Source organism: Aythya ferina (genome assembly GCF_964211825.1).
Source record: "Aythya ferina genome assembly, chromosome: 1".
NCBI lineage: Eukaryota > Metazoa > Chordata > Aves > Anseriformes > Anatidae > Aythya > Aythya ferina.
In genome coordinates, this window is record NC_140296.1 from 178,044,813 (window position 1) to 178,067,955 (window position 23,143).

The 23,143-nt window shown below is 34.7% G+C and overlaps 2 protein-coding genes across 6 annotated transcripts in view; one reads left to right on the forward strand and one right to left on the reverse strand.

Annotated features, from left to right (window-relative positions):
• LRRN3 (leucine rich repeat neuronal 3) overlaps positions 1–7,877 on the forward strand; it is a 58,968-nt gene extending 51,091 nt beyond the window's left edge. Inside the window, exons 3-7 of the transcript XR_014685984.1 lie at positions 329–491; positions 5,137–5,212; positions 5,387–5,473; positions 6,004–6,719; positions 7,791–7,877. The gene's annotated coding sequence lies outside the window, so the exon portion shown is untranslated. The remainder of the gene's footprint in view (positions 1–328; positions 492–5,136; positions 5,213–5,386; positions 5,474–6,003; positions 6,720–7,790) is intronic.
• Positions 1–23,143, reverse strand: part of IMMP2L (inner mitochondrial membrane peptidase subunit 2) — a 457,221-nt gene that overhangs the window by 281,246 nt on the left and 152,832 nt on the right. The gene's annotated exons all lie outside the window — the stretch shown is intronic.

Below are 23,143 nucleotides of genomic sequence, written 5' to 3' on the forward strand. Positions count from 1 at the left end.
TTGCCCTATCTATATTTATCGTAAGCAATAATGTCAGATGATTGACTGCATTAATCTCACAGTTTTTATATATGTGCTTTTCTAGTTTAAAAACAACAGTTTCTAGTTTAAAATATTTCACTGTAAAACTTGTCCAAACGGTTTCACATTTTCTTTCACCTTTACAACACAAAGTAAGCTCTCACTGCAACATCATCACCACAGGCTATCAGAATTGATCAGGGGTAGGATTATTGGTTCTGATGTATGCTGACAAACACTCTGCCTGCTTTTCTCTCAAACTTCAAACACACTATACCATTGAAACCATTTGCTTTTTTGTCCACAGGCAAAAGAACTGCTTGCTACTAAAGAGAGCAACCTTTGCTTCTACCTTTGAGATCCTAACAACTAACCATTCAAACTGACAGCACCAGCCAGGGTCAAAATCTTCTTGTGTCCTGAGGAACGTACCTAGAAGAGCCGCACCCTCATTAGTTATTCCACCTTTGGTGAGATAACATTCAGAAACAGCAACTGCTTTCATTTTACCTTTGATATTAATGTGCCCTTTCATTTCAAGTAATAATTAATGACATCAACTTGAGTTCAGTGCACTTTTCTCACAAATAATTGATTTAGTTTGTTTGCCTAGTTGTTCTTACTCCTGTGTTCTGACTGATACCTGTGATCTTGGCATTCTCTCCTAAGCACTTGCCAAACTTTAACACAGTTACAAACACTCTTCACCTTTATCCCTGTCCCCAGTATTTCCTTTTCACTTCCCTCGGAAGCTCCCAGCCAATGGAAAATATTAGAAGCAGGGAATCAAGTTTATTTAAAACACCCGTTTCTTAAAGTCTTGAGTCATACAGACCTCTATTAATCCTTGTTCTTCACATTAATAAGTCAATCATGTTGCAGCAGCACCAATAATTCCTCTCTTTTGTCAAGCTAATAACAGTGGAATCGCTTTTATATTTAAGTTCATGTTTGTTCAAAATTTTCTACTTGTGTAGTCCTGTCTAAAATCTACTTTGTAATGTCAAACTAAAGTATCAGGTATGTACACAACAGGGAAATTCTTTTTGCAGCTTCAACTTCTTCCTGCTACATGCTAGTCAGACCAGCAAATGCACTTTATTTAATGTAACTTCACACTAATCATACATTTAACTGCCTCATTACCTTAACATCTTTCCTTGTTTCCAATTTCACCTCAATGGCAAAGCCACCACTGCTCCATTTTTTTTGTCCTTTTTACTACTTTGAAAGATTGAGACTTTGAAATTATCTCCAAAATATTATCTATAAAAAAGAGTGTCTCTTTTCATTACTCAAAGTTCTTAAAATTTTCCATACTTCTCAATAAGTTATTCAATTGTGGTGTAGCAACATATTTAGTGATTTCTAATATTTTGTTTTCTTCACTTAATAAAGATTTCAGACTTAATTGATTTGTAAATGCTGATAAAACATCCTCTTCTGCAGCTAAGATAGGCAAGTTTCAATTTTAAATTATTTTCCTACTAAAACAGCCACTTTAATGTGAACTTTATATATAAATTTTAGTAGCATATAGTGCAATGAATGCACAAGTCTCCAACCCAGTCTAGGATACTGCAAAATCAATTGTTCTCTGAATGACTGTTCATATCCACTCAGTATAAACGATTGCCACATAAAGTGCATGGATATTTTTCCCTTGTGCACAACACAATTTACTGTATCTAGTTAAAAGAAGGACAAAAAGATTCACATTTTCTACTGCTTATTCAAATTTTGTGTACTTCAAATCTCATTTTGTAATTGTCTCAAGATGTTACAGTGAATGATTCTCCACAAAAAATTTTATGAGCCACTTGAATGCTCATCCACCCTTGCTTTCTTCCTTTTATTTAGAAAAGAGAGAGTTCCCAGTAATTTCACAGTCATAGAATGAGTCATTCATAATCTCAAGCCTACGTATTACATTAAAAAAATAAATTATAAATGCATATGTCCTCTAGAAAACATTATTATTACTTACAATAGCCAGCAACTACTACAAATGGCAGAAATTACAAGGTTAATTACCACCTTAAAAAACAACAAAAAACAGCATTGAGATTACCATTATATCATTAATATTCATATAAGGACATGTTCATAATTTTCTAGTCTTGCAATCATTGACTTTAAGGCTAGATTCAAGCATAAAATTTAGCACATACTTAAGAACATAAGTGCCTATAGACTCGGTCCCAGAGTGCAGTGGTCATCAGATCATTTGCCCTATCACCTTCTGTTCAGAGTAGACCACCACTATATTCAGTATGAGATACCCAAGTGTTCAAAAGAATCGGAGTCTGTTCAAACTGTCTTTCCAGCACTAGTCCCAAAACATCGCTAATAACTTCATGATTTCTGGCATTTCACTATTTTACCATGTAAGCAGGTGCATTTTACAACACTGTAATACAGAAGTAAAATTAAACATTCCATCTCTAATTTTGATAAGAAATTCAGAAAACAGGACTGTGATCAGTGGATACACAACCTTGAACACCAGGAAATTAAATTATTTTCCAAAGTAAAGTAAAAAAAAAAAATATATCAAAAATGAAAGTGCCAGCTCCCTCATCCTGCACAAAAAAATGCACAAATTTATGTCTATCAAGGTAAAAGCTTGCTGAACACCTTTTTCATTCCTAAACAAAATAACAAGAACTACTGTATTTCATACACACACAAAACCTGATTTGCTTTAGATGAAAGCTTATAAACTACATGCAACTTGGAAAAACATCTAGCTAATATGCAATTACTTATTTCACATGTATTGTTAGATTCAACATGAACATTGCAGCAAAAATAGCTCTTATATTTACAGTCAGTTAAGCTGCCATGAAACATCTTTCTTTTTTTTTTTCCTAGATATCAATATCACATGATGACATAAAATTTCCGTATAAGTAAAGGACAAAAAGCAGAAAAGAAAGAATGTCAGTATTAGAAAAGAATCAACTATAATTACATTAGAGGATGGAGATTATTTTTTTTTCAAGATCAGAGAGTTTGAAAAGGCAATGGCTAACAACATGGCTAACAACAACTGCCTGAATTACTAATCCAAAATGGAATGCTCCACACAACTCTTACCTTCTCTAGCACTGAAAAGGATGCTACAAACATTGAATTAGTCTTTGGAAATTATTTCAGTAAAATTAACTTCAAAAAGGTATGAATACAGTGATATAAGTTTAGCTATCAATATAAAACTAAATAACAGACACATTAAAAAAATGAAATCCACAGAAGAAGCAATTTCGTGAAACTTTTTCAGGCTTGGAATCAAAATTAACTTAAGCCAGAAGCAGACATTATCCTGGAGAGAGAGAAGTTCAAGCCCAACAAAATTTTATAAATCTCCCTAAATTTTTTTTTGATGTTCTGATTTAGTGACATGCAATGGCAGCATAATACAACAGAGTACAACAGAGGTTCAGGAGAACAGTATTGGAAAAAAAAAAAAAAAACAGCAGTATGTATTACCATCCAGATGACACAAACAGATGAGAATGTTTGTTTGTTGCTGAGGATGGGCCTCAACCAGCCCTTTGATTTTTTTTAGTATTTATTTTATTTATATTCAGAAAATGACTATGCTGTTGCTTAATCACCATACACGCTATTCTTACCATGAAACCAGTACAATCTTTTGTATAACAAGGGAAATTAATATGAATTTCCTGCTAAGAAGAACGTACCTTTTAGTTTAAATGACTCAGTTAAAGAAAACCATTCAAACAGTTTCTAAATATATATAGCAGATTCTAATTCATAGCATATGCATTACATAGCCGATGCACTGGGGAAACACACCCATATTTACCAAACAATATACATCTAATTTATTCTCGCTTTCGTCTGATGATTACCATTTATACCCCATCAAATATATTTTTATTAGTTCTCTCTGTGTGTGCGCAAGTACTTATGGAGTCAGATGCAGCTTGCAGCTTCAATCTGACCAGGGAGCTTCACAGGTGTAATGTATCTGTTAAAGGCCCCTTACTTCATCACTGCCAAGATATCTGCACTTACTGCAATTCAACCTGGAAAAGAAGGCAGGAACCACAAGCGAGGAGATGTTATTTTATATCTGAATAATTCTCCTCATTACAATGATGCCTTTTGTTCTGTATCCACATGCCCACATGACAGGAAAGGAAAAATTAAACCCTAATGTGTTTATAATTTTGTGGCTTTTGAATTCCTTAAAGGTATCTTTATTCTTGTGATTCCAGAAACAGTAATAAGCACGATTCAATTGCTTTCCTTGTATTTTTCATTTTTACACTTCTCCGGAGAACATTTATTCATCAGTCGACCAAATGACATAGTTGTAGTTTTTAAACCCTCTCTTCTCAATAAAATCTCTCCATGTATTCATCATTCCATCTTTCTGTAGTCATAGTAAGTTTAATTTGGTTAGGAATTCTTAGGGCATCCCAGCTTACTACTTCTGTTCATCTGTTACTGATGAGCTTTATATCCTATTAGACTACCTGTTCACCTTGGCTTTTTTCTGGAGTTCTTCAGTTTTCCATCATATTAACTCATTTGAATCATTCAATATTACACGTGAAATTCATCTCCTCTTCAATAGCACCATTCCTAAACAGCCCAAATCTTAGAACAATATATTAATTTACTATATTGTCATAGTAAAAAGGACCCTTCATTCTTACTCTTTCATTAATCTCATCTCTCCAGTCTTACCTTTGAATTACTACCATGGTATCTGAATACCATCTGCACAAAATCAATAGCAATCAGGCAATTTTAATGGAGTCTGTCACATTTACTGAGGAATACTTAAGGTGTCACTTAGCCTTACAAGGGGATATGGTCTGTTATTTTTCTCAAATAATGTCATAATTTAGATCTACTCTGTCTCTTCTAGAAGATTATAATCTGCATAACTCCATTTTTTGTGATTTGTAATGATCTCATAATACTCAATTTTTCATAATGTTTTATTATTTGAAATGTGCATACTCATACAATTCCTGCTGGCCTGCCAGCTACATCTGGCAAAAAGACAAATCTTTGTTTATCTGCTCTGGCTACAACTACAGATATTCAAATAACTGTTTTTTTTTCCTAATGAAGAAAAGGGACTTGGAGCATCAAAGGAAACGTTCTTGACTAAGAAACAAGGAATTATGACTGAAACTATTCTGCAGCAGTAAGTAACACCAAATCAGTACTCTGATCATAAACTAAGCCCATCACTATTGTTCAATTCTGCCACAGCAATTTATAATACAAAATAAGATACAGTATGTCATATACCAGTGTCATGATTAGAACAATAAATTTTAGAACTGCAAATGATGTATACCTCTCTTTTATTTTATAGAACAGCTAAATGAGAAAAAGCATTTGAAGAAGGAAATAAATCATGTGTGAAATTCTTGTGAGAAAACAATCTACTTGCTTTCACAACGTATGTTATTGTTAAACTGCCTAATCAATTACAGGAAGCAAAAAGGTGACCCCGGTTTACAGCTGTCACATTTTGATTAAGCCAAAATATGAGATAAATCCTTCCTAGATGCTTATTAAATTTCACCTGTGTTAGATGTTTGCTTAGCTTCATTTCCTGAAAACTTTTTGTGAATCGCATGCTTTTATTATAGGCTTTTACACGGTTAAATTAAGTGCACTATAAATATTTTAATTATATCACTAAAACAAATGTTACCAAGTAAAAAAAAATAATAATAAAAAAAAAAAGGAAAAAAAGAAAAAAGAAAAGAAACATTTGTTCCTTTTACCTAAATTTACTGTCAATGAATCATAGAATGATTTTCAGTGCTAAGGCCCTGTGGAGATCATCCTGCTCAAACCATTGTTAACTTCGTAGTTTGATAAGGCAATTCAGGGCCTTCCCTAGACAAACTCTGAAAAATTAATGCATTTCTTGTATCACATCTTCTTTGAATTGTCCTTCATTATCATTTTCTAATTTTTCAGGCTATCTTGGACCATTGATCACAGGATTTTTCCTACACTTTTCCTACAGAAAGAAAAAAGAACTCTTCTCCTTGATAGAGAGAATATAAAAATATTATAGGACACAGTCTAGTTTTATAAAAACAGCTGATTATTTATTTATTTATTTAGGTTATCAAGTGGTGAAAACTAAATAGCAATATGGCTATTTTTACAACCACAGATCTCACAGTATTTCAGGGAAAGTTACCCTTCAGATCAATTCTCCAAAAAGCCACTTTAGCCAAATAGATTCAGCTCCAGTAGAGATGTTTCTGTTACTGAATTAGGTAACCCAGCTCAGATCACAGTAGCAATTAAAACACTAAATCCAACAGAATGTTCATGTGCTCTATTAGCACTTCATGAGTGAAGGCAAGTGAGTAGTAACAGAGATTGAAATATTCAGGGGGGAAATAAAGATAGATGAACCTACAACATAACATCCATGTTTAAAATGCCCAGGATCCAAAAAAGTGGAATACATTTGGGACTTACTCTTAAGAGACTACACCTTCTCAAGCATATTCATTTCTCTGCTTTTATTTCCATTGGGAAAAGCAAATATCCTGGATACTCAATAACCTAATCCACATAATTTGCTGACATTGCCCAACTACTTGTCTGGGCTTCCTCAGAAGGAAATCTAAGCATTCAAGAGGACAGTGGACACAACCTGCACCAAGGACCCAACAAAGGTACACATCAGTGGATCATAACTGTAGGATATACAACAGGTACAGATGTTTTCCTGCCTTTTGACTCCATGCCAAATGAAAGTAGACCATTTTCAGACCTGAGGGGAAGTTTGAAGTGGTATGGACATGTTTTGCATTTTTGCATTGCAATGTTATAAGATAACATTGCCTTATAGACCTGAGCTATTTCTGCATGGAAATGGGTGATAGTCTTACAACAGTACTAATGCATTTTCAAAATGACATGACATTACTAACATAATCTAGTCTAACCTCCTGCAAATCACACCACTTCACTTCCTGAGGCAATGTACTGTTGATCTAGAGCATACACATTATTTGATAAAATTAAAATACGCAGGACCTGCTTTTGCAATGTTATAATGCGGGGTCAAAATAACACAATACAATAAGGGTTGAAATTTTAGTTTAACTGATTGATGCAATGTTATGAAGAAAGAACTAACTTAATGACCTCCAAACAGTGTCTGGCATTATTTGTTACTTGAAGCACAGCAAAACCTTTCACTGAATAAATTTGGGGAAAGAAAAAAAAAAAAAAAAAAGCGTATCTGTTGAAGAAAACAAATTAAGATTTGTATCTAGAAGGGTGACTTAGAAAAAAAATAACCAAAACTTAATTTCGACTTCTACTGTTTGAAAGTATTACCTTTGTATATTACCCATATACAAAGAATTGATTTGTGTTTTGTCTAAGACATCACTTAGACACCACAGAAAACGTTGAAAGACATTTTCCCTTTGCAGGGACTATTTAATTTAGTGGGCAAGCTCATAGAAAACCTTTATTAGATAGCAGTTTGTTTGAAAGACTGACAAACAGAATCAAGGACATCCGTTATCAGCAGAAAATTCCCTTGCTTATTTCTGTCAGGCTTTTTATTTATTTATTTATTTATTTTTGGTCTCCTCACAATTCACTCATTTTACTTTCAAACTCTTTTTTCATCCAATACAACTTCATTAAATGAAAACATGTGCTGGGAAGTAAAAAACATTTATGCTATAAGATAATAAAATCAACTAAAGTTTACTTTTTTGTCTTTGTAGTAGGAACTTTGAAGGTTTATATATATATATATATATATAAAGCAAGTGAAAGGAAAACTAGGAAGGAGCTGTTTCTGTGAAAAAAAACAGTTTCAGGCTTCTGTCAGAGAAGATGCTTTCTTCTACTCGTTGTTTCCTCTACCTGAACTGTTGGTCTTCCTCTTCAGCATTCTACACTCATCTAGCTGTAAGTCTAAATTCCCTACGGGTCCATTAAGGATGTTGCTAGGCAAACAGTCCGGCAGCAACTGTAAAACAGGAGGCTTGGATGGGAGCCAGTTCTGTAGGTCACTACACTGTAAACCTTCACATCATTAGAGAAGACACTAGTCTTGCTAACTGCATCTATTACTGCTATTGTTTCATTTCTCTGAAAAGCTGAAGTTACTCATACTACGCTAAGTTTCCACGAACAGGTATTTCTAAAGCAAAGGCATTCTAGGAGAGTATAATTCTCTACTTTTCACATGTTTTAATGCTATCTATCAAGTGTTTAAAAATAATACAGTCATAAACAGGTTAAACATGTACAATTGCCATGCAATGAACTTCTAACTTATTATCTTGAAAGGCACATACAACTTAACGGAGCACTTACCCCTGAGTGAACAGTGTGTATTGTACTTTCTTTCTTTTCTTTATTTTAATGACGGTAAATCAAAGCAGACCTATTCACAGAAAATTAGCCAGCTACCACATTATCTGATCCAGAGACGTGCTATCTCTTAGACTGAAGTAATGTTTCTATGCTGCAATCTATCATTACCCTGAAATTGAGCATATAAACTCTTCAGAGCAATCTTTGTATTAATTCAAACAGAACACTATTTAAGCATAGCAAACTGCAGAATCCTGCTGCTGTGAATACACTGCACTACCATGTGGAAGAATCACTGCCCCAGTTAGTATGTTCAGAAATAAACAAATATGGTCTCAGAAACTAGAAAACTTCAGTGTCAGATCCATGAGGAAAAAGTATTGCTAGGACATATATGTTAAGGTTTCTTCTTAAGTTACTAGTTTGACATTGAATCAATTCTGAGCTGAAGAAACAATGTGAAACAGAGCAAAATAAAAAATTTTCCTCTGTGAAGTTTATATCTTTAGTGGAAAAAAATAGTGTGTTAAAGTGTATGTTAGTGGAACTCTGTCCTGACAGAAAAAAAAAAAATTCATCTAGAAAACAAAGCACTCATGATACCAGCTAGTTCTATGTCCTTGTTTGTTCATTATCAGCAACATTTTTAACTTTTACGGTAACAGAAGTACATCAATAATCTCCAACCTTTATGTTTTCAGATACAAGAAAAAGAAAAATGGTTTTGGATATAGGAATTGGAAATGCATAACCTGAAAGATCACCCTGTCAAAGGTACAGAGATTTAAGCAATGACACTAATGCCAGGCATTTCTCATCACTACCAAGTGCAAGGAAAATAGCAGCAACATCTTTTACAGTTAAGCCCTAGATAATCCTCCACACCCCCTAATTTGTTGGTCCTCATTTGATTTTCAATCTTTAACAAAATACTGTGTATATATTTACTTCTCCAGAAGTGGGAAAAAAAATCAAGCAGGGAAATGGATTTTTATAACATTCCTATCATCTTTAAACAGGGTTTAGAATTTGTCTACTTATCCTGTCAACTCTTGAGGAAAAACATCCCCAAAGTGATCAGCATTATTTAAGATCTCTGATACATATGTTTGGGCTTGAACAGGCAAGACAGTAACTTCTAGTTTTACCAACAACTTCCTTGTGTTATTCAGGCTTCTTTTGACTGGAGCTGAGGATTAGGTTAGATTCAAGGAAGTTCTTTAATCCACCTACCTGATGTATATAAACAGAGGTGCCAGAAGGGCTCATTAAAGAACCCCTTTTTACAAAACACTGTGTGCTTTAAAAAGCCTGCTGATACTGACATTGTGTTTTTCAACAGTTCTTAAAAGCTTGGCATTACAAATTGCATTCAAAAGACAAAGATAAGGTAGCAGGTACTAGTAAAAGCTATGTTAGTAAAAGCCTCAGAACCATTAGCAGATTCTTAAAACTGAACATGCTCATTAGTTTAATAGTAATTCCGTTAAAAAAATATATATATATATGATTTACATGTTGTGAGAAAAAAGTAACATAGCATATCTCTTAATGTGCACTTAACAGACACAACCACCAAACTGAGTGGTGCACTGTTGGTTTTGTTTCTTTTGCAGACAAATGCCTGAACCCTCAAGGCACCCAGCAGCTGAATGTCCCCACCTGCCCCACCATCCCTGCCCATGGTCCCATTTCACCTCAGTCTGCAGCCATCATTCCCCACAACAGTGATGCTGTAGGCAGATGATCCCAGCTTCGCCACCTGAAAGGACTTTGGACCCATGGTGTAGCCTTGTCTCCAGCTCTTACTCTGGTCCCATCACTTTTTGCTGCTGATGAGACTCCTGGGATGGCCCCTGGGCCTGGACCTTAGCTGTGCATGGGGCTACCAAAGGACTCCCATACCAGCCCTGAGCTCTGCCCCCATGTTTGCGCCCTTTCAGTGGTTTACACCCTACCTTATCTTCCCCATGGAGCCAACCTGCTCTTGTTGCTCTCCAACAGTAGATGGAGGAACATGTTTGCATTCATTCATTCACAATTTTACACAAATGCTGAAGGCTTTGCTCTGCAGGCCTGGACATGTGGTAGATCTTCCCTGGCTACACTGGTAGTTTCGAAAGTTCATATGCAATCAGCTAAATGTAGGTGTCCATCTGGAACTGAACCAGGTACTATTTTCTTATTTGTGCACTTGGGCACTGAAATACCTTGTTAAACCTAGCCAACAATTATTGGCTAATTCACATTTTTTAATTGACTAAATAATACAAAATACTCCAAGTTCCCTGATATTTTTCCTTAATTCACAGAGCTACTTGCTTCATTAATATTCTTGTCTCCACTGTTACAGCATCACAAAAAACACCTCATAAACATGAATTCATGAACAGAAGTTAGGAGATAAAACATGGCAGTCCGTGTTGTCAGAACCTGAATATACTGAGCAAACTGTGGAGCACGTCTTCCCTGAAAATACTAGTAACTAAGGAATTAAATAATCCATTTTTGCAGACATGCAGTCTACATTTTTTGGTACACATTTAATACGCATAGACAAAACCCGTATCACGAATTCTTTGAAAGTCATTTTCTGCTTGCATGTGCATCACAGGGGTGCCTAAGGTTGTTCTAAATGGGTTGGCTCAGTTGCTGAGATAGCATAGCCATGCTAGCATAAACCCTGCATAAGGTATTCCAACCATTAGTTGTAACACATTTTTTAAGATAACAGTATATTTAGAAATTATTTTCGAAATGCCATATGAACCTAAAGAATCTCAGCTTCCTTAAAAGGACAATCTCATCTTGGACCACAACAAGGGCAGGAAGGAACATGATTTGGACTTGTGTAAAGAAATGGCCATATCTTCTCTAGCCAAAAAAAAAAAAAAAAAAAAAAAGGATAATAAATAAAGCATACTCTAAAAGAGCATAATAGATGAGAGCCTTTGGATGCTAAAACAGTAAATGAAGTATACTGCTGTTGTCTAGTGGTTAGGTATGCTGCCTAAAAAATTACAGGAAAAATAGCTTTCAAACAACAAACAGCTAAATGCACTCATCTAATCAGTGACATGTACAATGACTTTTATCATGCACCTCCTATTTCTAAAACAATCTTTATGAGAGTTTAGAATAGTTATACATTTTACATGAAACCAAAACCTAGTATTTTCAAAATATAACAGATCATAGATGTATTAAAACAAGAATAAAGTATTTAAAAATGTTTAAACCAAACACAAGTGTATCCTATAAAATGTCATAAATGGCCCTATCCTTTAAAAAAAAAAAAAAAATCCTCTAAATATACTACAAAGCAATTCCATGGAAATTGAAAGAAAAACAACCCTATACCGCACACACTTGTCTTGAAATTTACAAACTACATCATGTTCTAAAGAATAGTCTCTATTCTTTAACTGCCTTTTTGAACAAATATCTAAATACTTCCCCCATCATTCACAATCAAATCAAGAATAAACACAAATTTGTTTACTCTGTCTGCCCACCAAAGGAGCAGCAAACACGTACTATTCATTGCTGATTGCACAGCAAAATTGTATCTTGCTCCTGTTCATAACAGGACAAATTCAAATCTTCATTTCACAAAGGTGAATTGAGGCAATAAGCCCATCAATAAATGCTTTTACTTATAGATGTAGCTCTGAAAATCACAGAAATTAACATGAGTTAAAGTAGGAGAACTGTAACGATGTTTTATAAATTTCAAATCTCACCATAAATGAGCTAAAATTAAATTTGCTATATGAAATGATAAAATTAATGATTAATTTAAAAAATAATTAATTAATTAATTAAAAAAATAATTAATTTAAAATAAAATGATTGCTATATGAAATGATAAAATTGGCATACCAAATAGGAGTTCTTTTTTAATCTGTGTTTGTTTTTATTTGGGGGAGTATTCAGTGTTTTGTTTTTTAAACAACAATTTTTATGCTTACAAATTTCCATATTTAGTATAATGAAAATGTAGCAAACATATTTATTTGTAAAGCCTTGAGGTCATCCTGACTTTGCCAGCTGCAAGAGAAACTTTATCCAAGCAAAAACTGAAGTGCTTTTAAATGTAAAATGTGTTCACTTTCACATGAACAATCAGCCCGCAGGTAAAAAATGTCTGCCATGGACTCAAACAATAGTGGTGGGATTTCTAGCTCTCTTTTCTGAATATTTGTAACTAACATTGTTGATCAGAAGTCCACTGAGTATCACAATGAACTATACAATGCGACAATAGGATGCCATTTGGCTTTTTTCTGTCCCTCCCCTGTCCACCCCCCTTTTTTTTTAATACTTTAAGCCAGAGGCATTTCCTCTCGCAGCTGATATGAAGACGGCTAATTTATATTCCCTGTAAGAGAAGAAGGCGGTGAGGATGGGAAGGGGACATGTAGAATAATGGTATCACATTGCCTAAAGATCGTTTTTGGCCTGCAAACATTAAGATATTTTACAATAGTTGCCACCATCACCATGAACATTGCTGCCTTGGACTGAGTATTTCTGAAACTGAAAATGGAATGGCACCATCAGTGAGGAGAAAGTGTAGATAAAAGGTTACAAATTTTCTAACTTTACTGACAATATCCAAAAGTGCAGTCTTTCTGGAAAAAGAGAACAGTTGGAGGCAGAAGGAGAATATATAGCCATTATGTACTGACACGTTTTCCTTGTTTTCTGTGCTCAAAACCTGAACATCACAGGATATTACATTTCCAGTTTTGTGTCACTGTAATACTTCAATCTGTAATGATGTAAGTATAATTTTTATATCATTTAAAACCCTGTTAACCTGCCAGCATAGCACAGAAATTTTTGGTGTACTTGTTAGGCTTCACAGATTTAGACCGTCTAGAGGGCTTGGGAAGTTTTTTTGAACTCCAACAAAAATATAATCTAAGGTGTTCTTAAGCATTTGTTAATCTTAAACTCAGGACTTCTTCACTTGTTAATCCATATTTTACCATCTATCTAGTTGGTTGAATAAATTCTTTAAATTAATTATTTCAGCCATAGGTATTTGCCTTCTGTTATTTATGATATTAAAAAAAAATAACACTAATCACTGACTCAAAAATTTACTCAGATGATTACTGAATCCAGGAATTTGTACAGTTCCTTTAAAACTAAGATAAAAAATGAATATACACTATTAAAATGTAGTGTGTAAGTAAACTGCTAAAAAATACTTAAGAATGTTTTTAAATGAATGAAAAGTTTAAAATATATGCCTTCATCTCTGGATACCAGCCTTCCTTTAACTCGTTTGTTCCACCTAGTCAAACCTAATGTTGGGAAACAGATCACTGAGAACTGATTCGCCCAGGCAGAAACACACTACATGGATGAGTGTGTGTTTCACCAGAGTAAATTCAGGGCTATTTACGTAATACCAAGGTACGAATTCCACAAAAGATGAATATTTTCTCACCACTGATGAGACTGAGGATAGCATGTAATTTTATTCTGGATCTCCTTTATGCACTTCTATTATTCAAGCAAGTATTAAATATTCAAGTATATTTAATTTCTGCATAGCTGAGAAAGTCACACACAGATGGAAACTAAGGAACTGGAAAGAAACAATAAAATATCAAAGATACACAGGTTAGATCACAATATTCTATGGAAGATCTTTGTATTCTATACAATATGTAAGAAAAAAATCTCTTTCTACTAGGTCAACATTTTCATTGACTTCAGTGAGATAGCATTTCATCCTGAAAAACTACTGTTAAAAGAATATACAGTCCCATGTCTAAGTAGCCCAAGTTCTACCCACAGATCAATTTCCCCTTCAATACCATTCCCTATTAGTCATGCCTCCTATCCTAGCCATCAGTAAAAGTGTCAGAAACATTTCAGTTAATCTGCCAAAGTAATTCAAAATTGGATGCCTCCTACCAAACCCATCCAATTCTTCATGCTCTCCAGCCACATGCTTTGCAGCCCAAACAGGCCTTGGCTTCCCAGTCCAGCCACTCCACAACACACAGATCTACATTTGCACTTAAAAAGCTGATTTCACACACAGCTTACACCATATGAAAAATGAACTGTTTAACCTTTTGGTAGAAGGTATTGGCAGCTCTGTAAGAAAGTGTATTCTGCTTGAACTATGAGTATTACAACTTTACCAAAAATCAATTTGCAAGCAAGACTTCAAAAAACTGCTGCTACACAGGAATGCATAAGGGAAAATGCCATCATTTGGCTAGTGTACTCTTATTCTGTTCACTCACTAAGATTTTTTCAGTGGTTACACTGAACCCAACTGCATTTTAATAAATAACTTGAGTATTCAGAAACTTCATTTGAAGATGAGTTCAGTTACAAAGTTTTGTTTAAAAAAAAAAAAAAAAAAAAAAAAAAAGGTTAAATATACTTAGTATTTCTGCATTACAAATCTGACTTTAGTCTACATTTAGCTATAGAAGAAGTAAAATAGAAGTATAGCAGAATACATACAGGAATAGTCAATAGCTGGCTGAGTAATAGCTAGCAGTGTGCTCAGGTGGCCAAGAAGGCCAACAGCATCCTGGCTTGCATCAGGAATAGCATGACGAGCAGGACTAGGGAAGTGGTTGTCTCTCTGTAGTCTGGTGAGGCCGCACCAGACTACGTGTTGTGTTCAGTTTTGGGCCCCTCACTACAAGAAGGACATCAAGGCTCTGGAGTGAGTCCAGAGGAGGGCTACAAAGCTGTTGAAGGGACTAGAAAATATGTCTTATGAGGAGTGGTTGAGGAAAATGGGGTTATTTAGCCTGGAGAAAAGGAAGGCTCAGGGGAGACCTTATTACTCTCTACAAGTACCCCAAAAGAGGTTGTAGCAGGGTGGGGATTGGTCTCTTCTACCAAGCAACAAGTGATAAGACAAGAGCAAATGGCCTCAACTTCCACCAGGGGAGGTCTAGGTTGGATTTTAGGAAAAATTTCTTCACTGAAGTCGCTGTGAGGCATTGGGTCAGTCTGCCCAGGGAAGTGGTTGAGTCACCATAGCTGAAGGTATTTAAAAGATGTGCAGATGTGCTTAGGGACATGGTTTAGCAATAGACTTGGCAGTGTTAGGTTAACAGTTGGACTTGATGATCTTAGAGGTCTTTTCCAACAAAAAAGATTCTATGATCTAGTCAGACTGCCGTTTGTCTGACTTAAGGTACCAGAAAATTACTCCTGTAACCACGAACATCCCTATCCTGGAAATCTCAAAACTGTTTTTTGTAATTCATTCTAGATACTCTGCAGATAAGGATCTACAGTTGCTATGCTTTTAATAAATTCCATGAGAATCAGAGTTTCAAATTAAACATTTTCCCAGTGTTTTGGGTTTGCAACCCAATCACCAGTGTTAAATTAATACATGCCAAGGAGAAAGTACTGTGAAATTAAAGTTTCATAGCAAGGAAAAAGAAACTCCAGTATTCTATTTTCATTTCCCAATCTGAAATAAATATACATATGAAAAAAAAAAAAAAAAACACAACACAAAATAATTAACATATAGCATAACAAAATATATGTTTGGCTTTTAAAGCTATTTCCTCACTGATACTTTATTTTTATTCTTAAAACTGGAAAACAACAATATTATTTTGATATTATTTAGTGATATACTATGTACTGTATCAAGTACTACAACACTCTTGCTGACAGAGACAAGACTCCAGGGGTCGCCAATAAAGAGAAAATTTGCAGTATGTTCTATCTATAAAAGTAAAATCAAAGAGAATATTTTATATGCTCAGAAATAACTTCTTAACACTTTGCACAAAAGCAAAACAGTCTAAGTGTATATTTTTTAAGCTTATAATGATTTTTGGCCAGTGTAGGTAGTTTTCTGAGAACATCTTAAAACTATTAAGTCACTTTATTAGAAGTGGGTAAGACTACAATCAGAGTAACAGTTAAGGGTAGTAAATTATGCATATTTTTATTAGGTTACTACTTCTGACATTATATGGGGCACTGTATTTAAATAAATTATTATATATATGCATTTTTAGGGTGCTACAACATTAAAGTAAAACAGGAAACTAAAATAGGAAACCCTGAATTAAATTCTCATGACACCTCTCTACCACTGTCATTCAAAATTCCCTTCTTGTGACAGAGAATTTGTAATTTTTTTTAATACATAATCCATGAGATATACATACCTGATATAAAGTATTTTCACTCTTTTCTATACAGTGCTCCAATATGATTCTCATTATTCTATTTGACTGAAGACAAATATTTTAAAAAACTTTAAACCTGAAAAATGCATACTTTTGTATTTGAGATGCAACATACTTGTTAAAGCTGACTACTTAACAATTGCAACAGTAAAGAGCTGTTCTCCTTTTAAAGCCTTCTCTTTCTTTTAAATGAGGCCTTTTAGTTTGAAGTAACCTCAAGAACAAAAGACACGAGTGAAGATCCCTAGAATAAACCACTTTCTCCAAATCGTTTCAAGTTCTCTCATGATTTCTATCCTGGCTCACTTATCATGTTATTAATATTAAAATGTGTTTCAGCTTCCAAGAAGAGTTGCTTCTTTGAAGCAACTTAATAAATCAGGACAGTTTGAGGAAAGTATACGCTATCAAGTTCGCAAGAGCAGTAAACAGTTGTGAGGTAGTTCTGTATGTTAAGACAAAATTTCAAATCATCTTATATGGTGGATAAGAAGATAAAGCTAAAGTCCTTTCTGACATTAATCAAGAGTTTTAGTTTTGCAATTAATATCAAGTAAAATTAGTTAAGTCGGGTAGCAGAAGATGAGGAACCTGAGATTCCTTTACTGTGTTTCAAATATACCTTGGGAATTACATGTATATTCACCATTCCTTTTTTTAACTGGCAACACTAACTGAAGGTCAGATGATAATATTCCTATATGGATAATATTAATTTTAGTGAACCGTTCTATGGTTTCATGATTCCGCGATTCAATGGTTGTCTCTGATTTTTTTTTCTTTTTTTCCATCAACTGATATTCTCTGGGAAAAAGCAAATCAAAATATCAGAACACTGTGAGTCAAACATGCTAAATAAAGTGAAGTTACATCATCCTCATAAATAACTTCTTGGTTTTCAAAGATCTTCCTGGAAAAAATGTCAAAGAAAAATATTAAAACAGTTAAAATCGAGTTACTGGAGAAAGGTTTTTTCCAGTCACAAGTAACAAGTTTTAAATACATCTTTCACTGATGCAGAATACTGAATTCTATTAAATAAACTTAAACAAATCAAATAAACATTTCAAGGTTCCAGTCTACTTCAGCTACCATACCTATGTCTTCCTTTACAATTAAGAGTACAGCTTGCTTTAGAAAAAATAATGGTTTTGCTCATAACTCAGCAGAAGGAGTCTTGCTTCAAGGCTAGGTATTAGGCATCAGAACAATATTAATAACAATACAAATATGACAGGCATATCCATCAGCCTTCTAATAGTTGGTGGGCTGGAGAAAGAAAATCTAGGAAACACAGGCACTTTACTGATCAGCTAATATATAAACTAGGCAATTGTATGTTCATTTACTGTATTAATAATTCAAATTATTTTATCTGAAAAGACATCACATTCATTTTATGTTGTACAATCTAGTTGTTAGAAGACAAACTAAACAAGAATTTAATTTAATTTAATCTCAGATTTAATTAAAAAAATTAATCCTCATTACAAAAAAAAAAAAAAACTATAGTTTTTTTAAAAAGCCTCCTGTATCCTTCACTGTATCCTGAAAAATAAACATCAGAAAGAAAGCAAACAACCAAATTTGGGGGCATTTTATCACATGGTTTCCAAATTAAATTCAGCGTTCTTGCAATTGAATGGTTGAATGGCTCTGGTATACAGTTTTCTCTCAGTGAGCAGAAAGGAACAACAGATTCTAATTCATGCCTTGTTATTACTGCTTTTATGGACTGACTCTAACAAATATCAAACCAAATAATCATCTGTGTAAACACTTAAGCCAAACAGATGTTTAATCTCCATATGTTAGAGAGCTGCAAAAGACAAAACACAGTTCAATAATCCAAAGCATAAAAAATCCCTAGAATACTTTTTTAAAGGACAATTAATGATTTCTTATCACTACTTATTGATAATTCTCTTTTAATTAAATTATCACCTGTAGAACTTTTAGCTGGATTGTATCTGCCACTTGACTTAACACCCAGACTTGCTACATCAAGATTGCTGAAGAAAGTACAACACTTTAAAGGTCAAAGTATAGTCATAGTGTTCTGTGGGAGGGAGGAGAGAAGACTATGAAGTCTCATATTTTCTTGAGATGTAGAAGGAGATGTGACTTAGAGTGGAAACAGCGTGGAGCAACTTCTCCCCTTCTCTGTGCTCTAGTTAAATCTGCCCTGCAAATTCAACTGTTTTAAGAAATACAAAGTGGACATTTACATAGGTAAGCACATTTTGGATGTAATGATACAATGAAATAACTTCCATATTGTCCTTGTAAGGAAGCTAGGATAAATGTTTAGAAGACTAATATTAAAAAAATAAACAAAAATAATCAATCAAACAAACAAACAAACAAAAAAAGCATGTTAACAAGGATAAACCACCTTTTAAAAAGCAAAGCTAAAGAAAGGTTATTTCCCTGTCTTTACCTCCAAAATAATGCTCTGCTCTCTTCCATGCATTAGGACTTAAATACACCTGCAACCTATCGCTAGGTAAATCCAGGAAAAAAAGAACATAAGAATCGATTTAAAAAATGAATTGACAAGGTTGGGGGGAAAAAAAAAAAAAAAAAAAAAAAAAAAGGTACAGAAAAGACTGCAAGCTATTATAAAGATTTCATGCTGACATTAATATCTGAATGCCTACCTGAACACCGAGCAGCAATTTGCTCAACCTTTTCAGTTCTGGCTCCCTATACTACCAGTACAAAATGACAGATAATCATGCAGCAATATATAAGCACACACCTCTTTACAACGCATACTAGCAATCTAGCTGTACAGCGATTTTTTTCCCCGCTTATTTAAATTTATTTCTAAAACATCCTCCTAATACTTGAACTGGATGCTTGAAGTGCTATATTTTCACACGTCTGACCAGAGTTATGTTCAGCCATCATCAAAGAAGGCCATTACTCAGGCTGTCAGGCAGCAAAGTAAAGGCAACAAAATATGGCAGGAGGAAAGCAGATCTGCAGCATCACGCTCCCCAAGGAGCACACAGTGCCAGCGGTCATTAAGCTAGCTGGCTGGTAATGGGGCACACGCTCGTGTGGCTGCTCTCAGCTCCTCCTTCCATAGCCTGATGGTCACAGGGGCAGACTGAAGCAGCTCACACCTCCCCTTCTAATCAGTGTCCCTGTATGGCTCATGGGGACATTTGTGGAGGCTAGGACATGGGCAAGCAAACTGGCTGACTGCTGGGGCAGGGAGTTCATTTAAAAGAGGCCATCATGCCAAGGGGCAAGGGAGAGAGGACAGAAAAAAAGCAGCTGTTCTGCTTCATCAAAAATTTACAATTCATTAGATGAAGGCAAAATAAAGCATTTTATCTCTGCTCTCGAGGGGGCAAAATTCAATTTTTCCAACACTGCTGAGTAGCACTAAAATGTGACACACCTAAACTAATGAAGTCAAGAAAACTGTTGCATTTTTAAAACACACATTATCTACACTTGGCTAACATCCTATTCAGTGATACTTTGTATCACTTTATAATTACAGACCTATAAAATCTCCATTAAATTCACACCAGTAAACATTTCTTTGAACTGCGTGAAATAAAGCATTGTGATGTATGCTGTTCTCAGCATTTATTATAGGTATTAGAAATACATTCAGTAGACCAGATTACAAAAAAAAAAAAAAAAATCCACAAAAATCAAAGTAACAGCGCCCTTAATTGCCTCAGACCAATAAAGTAAAAATGGTAACAAATTCAAATAAAAATATATTAAACAAATGTATTTTAGATGGCAACTCCCCACCTTTATTTTAGTGCATATTTCCTTGAGTTTCATGAACTTGTTAATTTTACATCAGAAGCTGTGGGATATAAAGTACAGTCATTGCCTATGGATTGCCTATATAGGCTAAAAGGGAAACATAGCAAAAAAGAAGGAAAGGGAAGGAAAATATCATACTTTTTGGAGGGTATTAGATGTTTTCTTAAGCATTACTTTTCACAGAAGTCCTATTTAAAAAGAAAAAAAAAAACTGTCCTCTGTAGATGAGAAGCACATAAATAGCTGATGCTTAAAACACTGAATATTTAAAACATTCCTGGAAAGTCCTGATAAATGATAGGGATCATCTGTGAGTGTCACATCTTTCTCTCTCTCTCTTCTACTTTAGAGACCTTGGAGCCTGATCTTTTAATCTCTGTATGCCACCATAGGGCCCCATGACAAGCATGGCAATCCATCCAGACAGCAGCTAGCTGTAAATTAATAAGAACAAAGACAAGCAGAGGACTTGAGAAACTTGTTTGAATCTTTTTGTGACTGGGGCAAAGAAAACCTTTCTTTTTTGTACTTTCCTTGAACAGACACAGACAGATGTTCTAATTTCCCAGAGAATGTCAAGTCCATCTTTATTGTACCATACTCACAAGCTACAAAATTTCAAAAGTTCTAGCAGATCTTTCTCTGATATGCTCTGTCCATTAAAATATTCAAAATATACAAGTTGGAATAGCAAGACTTTGTGTAGAGGGAATGCCTGGAGTCAAAAATGCCTGTGGACTCCTCACTTGTGGACTCCTCTTCATGCTATTTTCAATGGCAGATGGCAACTTCTAACTTCCAAATTCACTTTAAAATTAAGGAATTATTTCCCTTTTTTTAAAGCCACGCTAAATTATATTTTAAAATCAGAGCAAAAGCCACATATAGGTGCACATATACTATGTGCAAAGGTAAAAACATATATGATTATTTAGAGAAACACACACACATTCAAACAGTGAAGGACCCGTAACTACCCAGTAACAATATTTTTGCAAAATCATAATTTAGTAGCACAGTACATATATTGAACATTGCATATTCAACCTTCAAGAGGAAATATTCGCAAACAATTTGGTTATATTGTTTTACAAAATACATGTAGGGAAAATAATCAGTTAAACATATAATCAGTTGGTATATTTCACAATCAAGAAAAGAAACTGTATTTGAAAGAGACAAGTTTTCCTGAATTTCCTGAAAAAAACTATCCTAAAAGTCCAAATATATTCTGTAAGTAATCTTACCTTTTAAAAAGATTTCTCTCTGAAATCAGTGGATATTATTCTGCACAGGCTTTCAACAGCCTATGTATAAAAAGTTTTGGCTAGCATGGTGGCATGACAGGTTCGGCTGCAAGCTTCAGTTTCTTAGTTCATGAACAAGTACCTTGGATGTAGGTCACAGAAGACTGATGCGTACAAGGTAACACATATCTAAGTACTACAGTACTACTGTTGGCTATTTTATGGAGCAACCATGGCATCAGTTCCAGTACAGGAGGGCCATTTTGATCTTCCATCTAAACCAATGCAACCAACCAACCAATGCACTTGAAGACAGAAAGGGTCAGACACTATAGCGTTGTTAGCAACCCAAAGCATTATGGTATGTAACACAGAATCATAGAATTATTAAGGTTGGAAAAGACCTTCAAGATCCAAGAGCTGCCCAGCCACCAATATCACCCACTAAACCATGTCCAAGTACCACGTCCAACCTTTCCTTAAACACCCCCAGGGATGGGGACTCCACCACCTCCCTGGGCAACACTTTCCAAGGCCTAACCACTTTCTGAGAAGAAATGTCTCCTCATTTCCAACCTGAACCTCCCCAGCACAACTTGAGGCCATTCCCTCTAGTGCTATCACTAGTTACCTATGAGAAGAGGCTGACCCCCAGCTCCCCACAGCTTCCTTCCAGGTAGTTGTAGAGAGCAATAAGTTCTCCCCTGAGCCTCCGCTTCCCCAGACTGAACAATCCCAGTTCCCTCGGAGAATACAGTCTCCTTGCCCTTGACAGTATGCATATTGAACCACTGAATCACAGGGTATCTTCTTACTGGTAGGAGAAGAAAGGAACTCCTTTTATGAGTATAAAAAATATTTCCTTTCCTTTTTTTTTAAGGATAATTTTTAATTAAATTAAAATGCTTCCAATTTATGTAATTACCCTAAAATACCAACAAGTAGTGGTAGTATTTGATCTGGATGAATACCTTCATAAGGACATATATAATTCATGCTATAGCTGAAAAAATAACTCCACTATAAAATATATATATTCAATGTACATATATAATTCAGTTTTCCAAGTGTAAATATTGCAACAAGACATTTTAACACTGATTGCTGCTCTAATAATGTACCAAACACCAGCTTGGAAATCAAACATTTACAAGAACACAATTAAAATGAAAGTCCCACTCCCAAAATAAAAAATGTGCGATAAATAAATGAATTTATAAAGTATTCCTGCTGCCTTTGTCCAGTTCTTTTTTCCCCATATGGTATATTATTTGTCATATGGAAGCTGCAAAAATACCCTTTTACAGAATAAATTAGAAAAATGAAGCATAAACAATAAAGCCTGCTCAGCAGTCATGTTTTCCAGAGCTCTGTAGGGTAGCTGCAGGAATTTTCCATGCTGTGAGTGTTAATGAGACCCTCCATAGGCACCATTAATACATAAAAGCAATCACCTATAACTCACCTTTTCAAATCTGTACTTCTTGATTTTAGTAACTGGAG